Here is an 11206-nt window from a genome sequence, read left to right on the forward strand (position 1 = left end):
GTGTAGCAAATAACCATTGGCCTCCCTAAAGGAGCACTTAAGCAACATGATGTCTGCAAATGTTGTACCTTGGGGAAGTATGTGAAATATGAATTCCGTGATCGAGACAACAAAGCACATGCAATATTGGAAAGAGTCCACTTTGATGTTTATGGACCTCTCTCGATAGCCACCATTACTAGAGACACATATTTTGTCATTTTTATTGATGATTTCTCAAGGAAGTGTTGGATCTTCTTCATGTGTAAGAAGGATGAGACATTCTCCAAGTTTGTATAATTCAAGGCACTAGTTGAGAAAGCGACCGGCACAAGGGGGAGGCCCTTAGGAGTGACAATGGAGGTGAATATGTTTCAAATGACTTCAAGGAGTTATGTGTAAAGAAGGCATTCGAAGAGAGCTGATAGCGCCCTACAACCCACAACAGAATGGGGTAGCTGAGAGAAAGAACCAAAGCATTTTTGGATCCACGAGAGCTATGCTACATGACTAAGGCATACCACTACATTTGTGGGAAAAAGCATGTAACACAACAGTCTACTTTCATAATGGAAGTCATAATCAGATTCTTGGTATGATTATAATGGAGGGGGATTTCTTGGGGAGAAAGCTAGATGTGTCTCACTTCAATATTTTTGGATCCTCTGTTTACTACCATGTCTCCAAATATTTGAGGAAGAAGCTTGAGCTGACAATAGATTTGGGAGATTTTGTGGGCTACATCAAAAATCCACACAATTACCATGTGTACTTGCCTTCCCTCATAATGAAAATTGTGCGAAGGGATGTAAAGTTTGATGAGGAGAAAACAATGTGTTGCTCTCTTGAGAGGGAGCTTCATATCCCACTAGAAGAGGAATTTTTAGATCCGAAGGAGGATCCTCGGGAATTTGTGGAGCAACCACAAATAGACGAGCAGAGAGTGGAGATATCCACTCATGCAGAACCATCTAGAGAAGGAAAAAAAAGAATCGGGGAAGTTGATAGATTAGTGAAGGATGCGAGGGAGAATGTGGGAGCTCCTTGAAATTTGCGTAGGAAAAGGAGGTCACCTTAGATGTACACTGGCTACATGGCTTTAATGATTGAGCTCGTAGAGACTGAGCCATCCTCTTTTGAGGAAGAAATTGAGAAACCCAATGGTGGAAGAATACGAATCCATCATGAAGAAGAACGTTTGGGAAGTGGTCCCAAGACCGACAGATAAATCACTTGTGGGTTAAAGATGGATCTTCGAAGTTAAGCATGCAAAAGATGGAAGCATAGAGAAGTATAAGGCCAGATTTGTGGCCAAAGGATTCTCTCAATTTGAGGGGATTAACTATGAGGAAAGCTTTGCTCCTATACCAATATATTCATCCATTAGATCAATGCTTGTACTGACTGCACAAATGGGGTGGAAGATCCACCAGATGGATGTAAAAACAACATTTCTCAATGGTGTTATTGAGGAGGAGGTGTACATCGAGCAACTAGAAGGTTTAAAGACATTTGATTAGGAGTCTCATGTGTGCATTCTCACGTAAGAATTGTATGGTCTTAAACAGGCACCTCGTGTTTGGTACACTAGGATCAATACTTATCTCACTAGTTTGGGCTTCACTAAAAATGAAGTGGATGTGAACCTTTATCACATTTTGGTGGAAGTTAAATTGCTTATCATTGTTTTATATGTTGATGATTTAATATTAACTAGTGATGAGCAGTTGATAAGCTCTTTCAAGAAGGACCTTGCAAGGGAATTTGAGATGAAGGATATGGGTCTCATGCACTACTTCCTTGGGCTAGAAGTATGGCAAGGCGATAGGGAATTATTTGTGTCTCAAGGAAAGTATGCCACTGAGATATTGCAGAGATTCTACATGGAGAGTGTAAGCCCATGGAGATACCTCTAGTGACCAACTGGAGGAAGGAGACTACCAATTCAAGTGAAGAGGGTGGATGCTACCATTTACCGACATTAGTGGGTTCACTAATGTATCTTGTGAGCACATGACCAGATATGTGTTATGCAATCAACTAGCTAATACAAGCTATGGTTAGGCAAACAAAATTATATTGGAAGGCGACCAAGCATGTCTTATGGTACCTCAGAGGCACTACCCAGTATGAATTATGGTATAGAAGGATAAAGGGAGTGAAGTTGTGTGGCTTCATAGATGCAGATTGGGAGAGGAGTCCATTTGACCAAAATATTATATCACATGGAATTTTTAGTGTTGGGTCCGCAACGGTTTCCTAGTACAACAAGAGGCAAAGATATGTGGCGCTCAGCTCGACAGAAGTAGAATACATGGTTTCAAGTCAAACAACATGTGAGGTGATTTGGATGAGAAAGATACTTATGGGATTGTTTAGTCAGATGATGGATCAAAATGTGATATACTGTTATAATCATAGTTTCATTAAGCTCTTTGAGAATCCATTATTTCACGATAGATCCAAACATATAGATATCTGGTATCATAATTTACAAGACTGTGTGCAAAGGAAGATAATGTTGCTACAATACATTCTGACAAAGGAACAAGATGATGACATCTTGAAAAAAGCCTTGTCAAGGGGTAAGTTTGAGTTGCACAGGTGTAGGATAGGTGTGGTTGGTAATCCCTTTCTTGTTGGGAGGGAGTGTTGAGAAGTGCAGCAAGAAAGTCTCAATTTGACTTTGCCTTGGTCAAATTGAGAAAATTTGAATTTCCACATCAGCAAAAACTTGGAAGTAGTTAAATTGTGTGGCATGGCTCTTTTCACTGAGTTAGCTCAGTAAATTTGAGTTATATGGCTTGGAGTTTAGTTAATCATGTGTGATTGATAAATTTTAATAATTCAATTTAGTTATATCCAATTGAGTTCAGTTAAACTAGTTCTAACAGTTGGAGGAACTAGTGGAAGATTAATTGTGCAGTGGAACAATAGTCTAACTCAGTGATCATCCACTGAACTGATCAATCATCCGAAAATAGCTAGCGCATGCAGATAATTTGAGTTCCCCAGCTGTGGTGGAGATTCCAAGGCAGTGTAACATCAGTTGTAGACTAGTCTTAAGTGTATAGGGGTTGCAAGTAGTCAGATGATCAACCTTGGGAATTGCGTAATCAATTGGAGGAAAATTCCTAAATAATAAGGGCCTAATTCCTCAAGATTTTCACAACGAAATAGGGGCTCAAGATGAGGCATAATTTGACTAATTCTGGGTCAGAGCTTCTCATTGAGCAAAGAGATAAGTTATTCACTTACAGGTTGAGCCCAAATAGAGATAACAATTGTAATACATCTCTATTCATCTCATTTAATGCAAGCATGCTTAAGGAGTTTTTAGCAATTGTTTTCCCTTAGAAAAATAATGTGCATGTGTGTTATTTCGTATTTCATGTATGAGATTGTTGTTCTAAATTGTGAATTAATGTTCGCATAATAGTAGAGTAGAATTGTGGCTCTTGATTTAAATTAAAATTTCTTGAGCAGTTGGAATTCTATCACCATATGTCTACAAGTAGTGAAGAAATTACATTTCTTCCTCATACTAAAAAGTAATATTTTTTATTTTTTTTCTTTCTGTTACCTTATATCTTTATATAAAGTTATGTAAAACTAAGGTGCAAATCGAAGTATTTTAATTATGACTAATATTAATTTATTTTGTTATTACTATTTTTAATTTAAATTATTATTTACTATTTTTAAATGTAACATTATGTGATATCTCTCCCATACTAAATTATAAAGCACCTCTCCACGCAATAATTATTAAATCCAAAATTAATGTTATTACTATTAAACCTACACTTAATATTATTAAACATAAATATTATATTATTAAATATTATATTTTTTTTTTCTCTATAAGACTACGCTAATTTATATTACAAAAAACCAAAATTACAGCAAATTTTTACAACAGGGCCGTGGCCCTGCATCTCCAGAGAGATTTTCCCCATGATTAACCATTCAGAGCAACACTGGTGCAAAAAGGGACCAGTTTTTCTTCCTTCCGACATAACCAACATCTAAATCGACACAGTAGACATTTGAGCCGTCACAGTGGACACATAAATTGACACGGTGGACACATAAGCTAACATAGATGACACGTAAACTGACACTGTGGACATATAAACCTTCACGGTGGACATATACCCCATAACAGACAGACAAAGTGAGCAGAAAGAGTTGGACAGAGAGTAGCGTTCCTGGCAGCGAAAACAGAGTGGCTTCTGAGCTATTCCTCATCGGTAGTGTGAGGCTCATCCGTCGCTAGACCTTTGAGCTTCTTGGTTTCCTCCGTGTCTGAGCACAGCAACCTCTGAACCGGCTCACTGGGGCTAGCCTCTTCAGCTTGAGTTGGTCGCCTCATATCAACTCTGGGAACTTGCATGTCAACCCTTGGCACCGTCAGGTCTTCCAGTTGCCCCCTGAGATTGCTGCAATGCTCCACGGTGACTGAGACGATGAGAGTGTTGTTCTCCAACGTGCAGGGGATCCGATAGCGAACTGCTGGATGCTCCACATGACCACAGTCCATAATTTCTCCCCTGCCTCTTTCATTGCTACGGCCTGCTAGTCTGCTCGGAATTCTGTTCTGCTCGGAAGTTATTTCCACTGAGGAGGAGGGCGAAATGGCAGGCCTCTGAGTGGCAGAACGACCCCTGGAACCGCCGCGGCGACTACTCATCCTGAGCCTTTCTATTGGCATCCGTCGATTATCTCCCGTAACAGAATCCCTCTGAGAAATCTTACACTGAGCCAGAGAATGTTCTGTCTCTGCCAGTGTCTGCTCGGACCGCTTGAAGGAATGCGGGAAAGCGACATAGGGTTCGAACTTATTGAGCTCCATTCTCCTCGTCCGTTGCTGCGCATTGAATGGCGCCTGAACCAGACTTAACATCCCAATGAATTCACCTTCCGCATTGAATGGCGCTTGAACCAGACTTAACATCCCGATGGCTTCACCTTCCGTCAGAGTTAATGCACCAGCATCCTGGTATGTCGTGGCTCGTCCGGGCTGACAGCTGCCCATGTGACGAGCCACCTGCCTCTCACACATCAAAGACACCCGCATCCGGGGGTTTATTAAATATTATATTAAACTTAATACTAAAATTTAATATTCAAACCTAAAAATTACTATTATTAAAAAACCTAAATAAGTATATTATAAACTAACATAACTTTATATTATAAACCTTAAAAAAACATTATATAAATGTTATATTATAATATAAAACATTAAAGCCTAAAACATTAAAACCTAGAAACTTTATAAACCTAAAAACCTAAAAAGTTTATATCATATTATAATGTAAACCTATAAACTTTTATATTATATTATTAACTTAAAGCATTTAAATTATATATAAACCTAAAAAGTTAAAATTTAAAACTTTATGTTATATTTAGAACCCTTCAAACGCATTTAATTTATATTGTAAAAATTTTGATCTTTCTAAAGTTAAAATATTTATCTAAAGTTATTTCAAGTCGGTCGACAATGGATTCAGCGACTACTTTTATCATCAGGATCCACTTCACGCTACATCACCAAAAGAAAATATATTATTTCACAATTTTGTTGATTTAAAAAAAATAATTGAAACCACACGTTATTGGAATCATGGCATAAACACACACGTTATTGGAATCATGGCATAAACACACTGATGTTATGTTAGTATGTAATATAAATTGGTGTTAGTATGTAATATAAATTGGTTTGACCCATGTTGACAAATAAATTATGATGTAATTTTTATTGAATTTTTTTCTCAAAAATCTATATAAAAATATTTAATAATTGATTTTAAATTTAGTAACATAAAATTCATAACAAAAAATGTTTTGCATTGAATGTTTATTAAAGGCCTTTCTTATCGGCTTATAGCTTACACATTACATGTTTATAAAGAAATATCTCATGTTATTACCCTCACTATCATATCCAATAGGAAGTCATTTAACTCGTTGTTAAATAAATTATAAAACAAACATATGGGTGTTCATTCTTTTCAGGTGGGCAATTCAGACTAAAATTTAAATAGATTAATAAGTCTTATTATCAAATAAGTCCACATTTTAAAAAAATGAAATCTTAGAAAATATTTCACCGAAATAGAGATGGGATGAACGAACCCTGTTATAATAAGTTCACAGTTTTTTTTTTTTTATTAAGTATTGAAAATGTTCCATTAAAATAAAAATGATCATATAATTTATGAACTCCATTGTAATTAGCACAACTATATTAGTAGATGTGTTTGATATATGTCTATACATTTATATTATTATATACATTTATATTATTAATACTGATAATTATATTACAATGAATACAAATTTTAATAATATAGTATTAGGGCATTTTAAGTGTTTTTTTAGTCAATTTTATTTAAAATTCTATATAAACTTTTTAATCTTTAATTATTTAACCTTTAATTATTTTTAGTCTTTAATTATTTTTCTTTGAAACATTCAAAATTCATTCAATGAAGCTATTACATTAAAAGATGAAATTATGTTACCTTAATGCAAATGTATTTATTCATTTTCACATATGGTTTTGATTGATAGTGATCAATAAGATATGGGAGAACATTTCCACGGAAACTATGGCTTTTGTTTATAAAGGTCCATATTAATTTAATAAGATTTAGATTAATAATATTAATTATTATAAAAAATGAGTGTAACTAAATTATTAATTAACTACTTAATAAATTACTTAATACTACTTAATAAATTAATAAAAATTGTTAATAAATTAATAAACTTAAATATGGTCAACCATGGTGGAATCCAATCAATTAATGTCAACCATCGTCTATTATGATCAACGATGATCTTCCATGGTCAAGCATGCTCTACCATCGTCAAACATGGTCGTAATGGTTTATCATTGTCTTTACGGTGAACCATGATCAACAATTGTTAACCATGATTGAATATGGTCGGACATGGTCAGTGTCTTTATGGTCAACCATAGTCAACCATGGTCAACCATGGTCAATGATGGTCAACCATGATTAACCATGGTTGAATTTCATCAACCATGACCAATCTTGCTTAAAGTTTCTTTGATCACGGTCAACGATGATGGTTTATCTTGGTTAACCATGGTCAATGATGGTCAACCATGTTTTATAAAATCAAACATGGTCGAATGCCACATTGCGACCAAGATTGTATCGATATGAAAATCAACCATGGTCAAATGTCACATTGTGATGAGCCTCATCATTAGGTAATTATATGGGCCTTAATTCACCTCCTAGCTTAGTCAAACCAACTATTCTCACAACTTATTGCATACTTTTGATTATGTTTTGTTTATGAGTTGAGTTAGAGTTGGATATTTTGCTTTGTGGTCTAATGTGCATTTAATGCAGGATTAAAGGATAAAAGCAAGGAATTTTGGCAAAGACCTTGGTCAAAACTCGAATGGGACAAGGGAGAGGAATTATAGGAGATAAATCCTTCTCATTTACCACCCCTCCATTTGAATATTCCTCCATCAGCTTGGAGTGCAAACAACCAAATCATGAGGACTAGAAGGTAGCCGAGCAAGTGAAAGTCAAAGCACTAGTTTATCTCGAGTTTGGGAGCTGAGCCTCCCTAATTTTAAGGAAGTCGTTGGAGACTTCAGATGTATAAGTAGAAAGGCCTAGGACCTCAGTAGGATTCGGATTTTCGATTGCAAAACTTTACTCTATTTTCGAGCTGCAAGACTTGTGACAGTTTTTTATGTAATCCATTATTTTGATAATAAAAATGAGTTTTGTTGTGAGCCAGCACTGAGTTAACTCAGAGGGCTGAAGCTCTTGGGTTAGGTCCCAACCCTAATAGCTAAGGCTCCTCTTTATTGTACATGTATGCTAGCGTAGATTCATGGTTTAATCGTTCATTTGATTAAATAGTTGCATTTCCATTACAGCGGTGTAGCGCATAGATTCATGGTTTAATTGTTCATTTTCTTAAGTAGTTGCATTTCCATTACAGCAGTATATCGTAGATTGGTTATGTTTTAGTTTTCTTCCATTTGTGTCTTCTTTCAATTAACAGGTTAGCAAGGAGAAAAATATCACCATACGGTTGTCAGCAGGTGTCTCGGCCTCACCTCCTCCCTCTAGGACCATGACTTGAGGAAGAGACCCTTCAGCAACCCCAAAAACACAGATTTCTAGTTCTCGCATGAGCTTTGGAGTTTGTCATCTTGATTCAGTACTTGGTTCATTTCATCGTTATCTTTTTGTAATAAGATCTCACTCATATTCTCATTTCCTTCAGCACTTTCTTCATGCATAATATATGCAGAAGCCAATAAATCACGTCTTAATCAGATTATACCCGTAGATCTCCTTACTGTCCTATCCATATTCATTTCAACGTTTGACTTTAGGTGCTCCAAATATCCACCGTCGATCTATTTTGCTTGATCTAATGGCTATCGCGTCACCCGCTCACCAACTAGCTTGGCCGATCTCCACCGTTGATCAATCCCACATGATCCAACGGCTATCGCGCAATATCATGTGAATTATTGCACGACCGATACCCGACTGGGAGCACGTGAGAAAAGTGGTTTTCCCATGCTATGTGTCACTCACTTAAGCTAATCACGTGAAATTTAGAAATATAGCTTACAGCTTTGAGGGCGCGCGAGAAACTGCTTACCACCTACAAAGACTGCTCCATCATTTCACATGATTTTTTCCTTCATTCGACACATGACTTAATGTGATCCATCCATCTATTCACCTAATCTCTGCTATAAGATCTCCGTCACTCATATTTTGTTAATCATGTTCATTGATCGATCCATCCATCTATTCACTTAATACCCTGCGATAAGATCTTCGCCATTCATCTCCCGTTAATCTTGTTCGTCCATCGATTCACTTAAACTCCACGATAAGATCTCCACTGCTCAGCTTCCATTAATCCTGTTCAACCATCTATTAACTTAATCTCCTACGATAAGACCTCTGTTGCTCATCTTCTTGTGCACTGCTACTTCATTACGTCTTCCTTTCGCTGATTTCGATCTTCGCTTGCTCTTCCACTTGATTCCTTCCCGAACATTGTTCTGCATATCATTTAAATGCTACCACTCCTAAGTTTCAATTTGGTTATTCAATCAAACTCTAACACTGTCCGATCATAAAATAAAAAAAAAACCAGAAAAGTGAAAACAGATTTAGTCTAGTTTCCTTGCTTACACATTAGTTTGGTTTGATTCTCTTTACTTCTGTAGCTTAGATAGTAGCATTAGATTAGTTTTGATTTAGAAATTTTGCTTAGCATAGCTATTTAAATGATTAATTAGGATATGGTGTGATTTAGCATTACATGTTGTTTTGTTCATTACTGCAGTAGAGTAGCTCTCTTAGAATAGATTTTCTCTTCTTCCATCAAAGAATCAAGCTTCTTCTGACTCTATAAAAGTCTGGCTCGGAACCCCTAGGGTCTCTCACCAGATGAACAAGTGACAACAAACAGGACCTTCACTTCTACTTGTGCATATAGCACTGTCACCTCCAAGTTTGTACAAACCTCAGGTTGATAAGTAAAGCTGGTAGCCCAAGAGTTGCATCATACTTGCTGCAATACTGGCACTCATCACATTGTGACAAGGATTGTCTCAATATGAAAATAATTTATGTTCAACCATGTTTATTTTAGTGTTTATAATATTTATTTTAGGGCTTATATACATTGGGTTTATAATATTAGTCCCTTGGGTTTAATATTATTCTCTTGGTTCATAATCCCTTGCTATTTTAGTATTAATCCCTTGGGTTTATAATATCAATCCCTTGGATTTATTATTCCCTTAGGTTTATAATATCAATCATGGTCAACCATCGTCAATCATAGCCAATCATGGTCAACCATGGCCGAATGTTGCATTGTGACAAGGATTGTGTCAATATGAAAATCAACCATGTTCAACCTTGTTTATTTTAATGTTTATAATATTTATCTTAGGGTTTATATACCTTGGGTTTGTAATATTAGTCCCTTGGGTTTAATATTACTCCCTTGGGTTTATAGTATCAATCATGATCAATCATGGTCAACCATATCCAACCATGGTCGGATGCCACATTGTGGAAAACTTGTCTCCATGTGAAAATCATGGATAATCATGGTCAGCCATGGGTTGGTCATGGTCAACCATGGTATACCATGGTCAATCATTTTCAACCATGGTCGAACTCCGCATTATGACAAAGATTGTCTCGATATGAAAATCGACCATGGTAAACCATGGTCCAATGTCGTATTGTGACAAAGATTGTCTTGTTATGAAAATCAACCATGGTCAACCATGGACAACCATAGTCAATCATGGTCAACCATATTTTAGAGAATCAGACATGGTCAACCATGGTCCAGTGCTGTATTGTGAAAAAGATTGTCTTGATATGAAAATTAACCATTGTCAAACATGGTCCAATGTCGCATTGTGATAAGAATTGTATTAATACAAAAATCAACCATCGTCAACCATGTTTATTTTAGTGTTTATAATATTTATCTTAGGGTTTACATACCTTTAGTTTATAATATAAGTCCCTTGGGTTTAATATTATTCCTCTGGGCTTTTAGTATTAATCCCTTGGGTTTATTATTCCCTTGGAGTTATAATATCAATCCCTTGGATTTATATTATCAATATTGGTCAACCATGGTCAATTATAGCCAATCATGGTTAGATGTCACATTGTGACAAAGATTGTCTCAATATGGAAATCAACCATGGCCAACCATGGTCTAATGTCACATTGTGACAAAGATTGTTTCGATATGAAAATCAATCATGGTCAACCATGGTCCAACGTCGCATTGTGACAATGATTGTCCATATTTATTGTGACAATGATTGTCTCAATATGGAAATCAACCATGGTCAACAATTTTTATTTTACGTTTTATAATATTTATGTTATGGTTTATATACCTTGGGTTTATAATATCAATCCCTTAGGTTTTTTGACCTAAGGGTTCATATTCCTAGGGTTTAACATGATTCCCTTAGGTTTATAGACCCTTGCGTATTTATTATTAATCCATAGGGTTTATTATTCCCTTGGGTTTATAATATCAATCATGGTCAACTATGGTCTTCCATGGTCAACCATGGTCATCCATGGTCAACCATTATCTACCATGTTTTATAAATTCAATCACGGTTAACCATGGTCCAACATCA

The sequence above is a fragment of the Pinus tabuliformis genome, chromosome Q (genome assembly GCF_031772625.1).
Source record: "Pinus tabuliformis cultivar Carrire ecotype Pingquan chromosome Q, CPIR1, whole genome shotgun sequence".
Taxonomy (NCBI): domain Eukaryota; kingdom Viridiplantae; phylum Streptophyta; class Pinopsida; order Pinales; family Pinaceae; genus Pinus; species Pinus tabuliformis.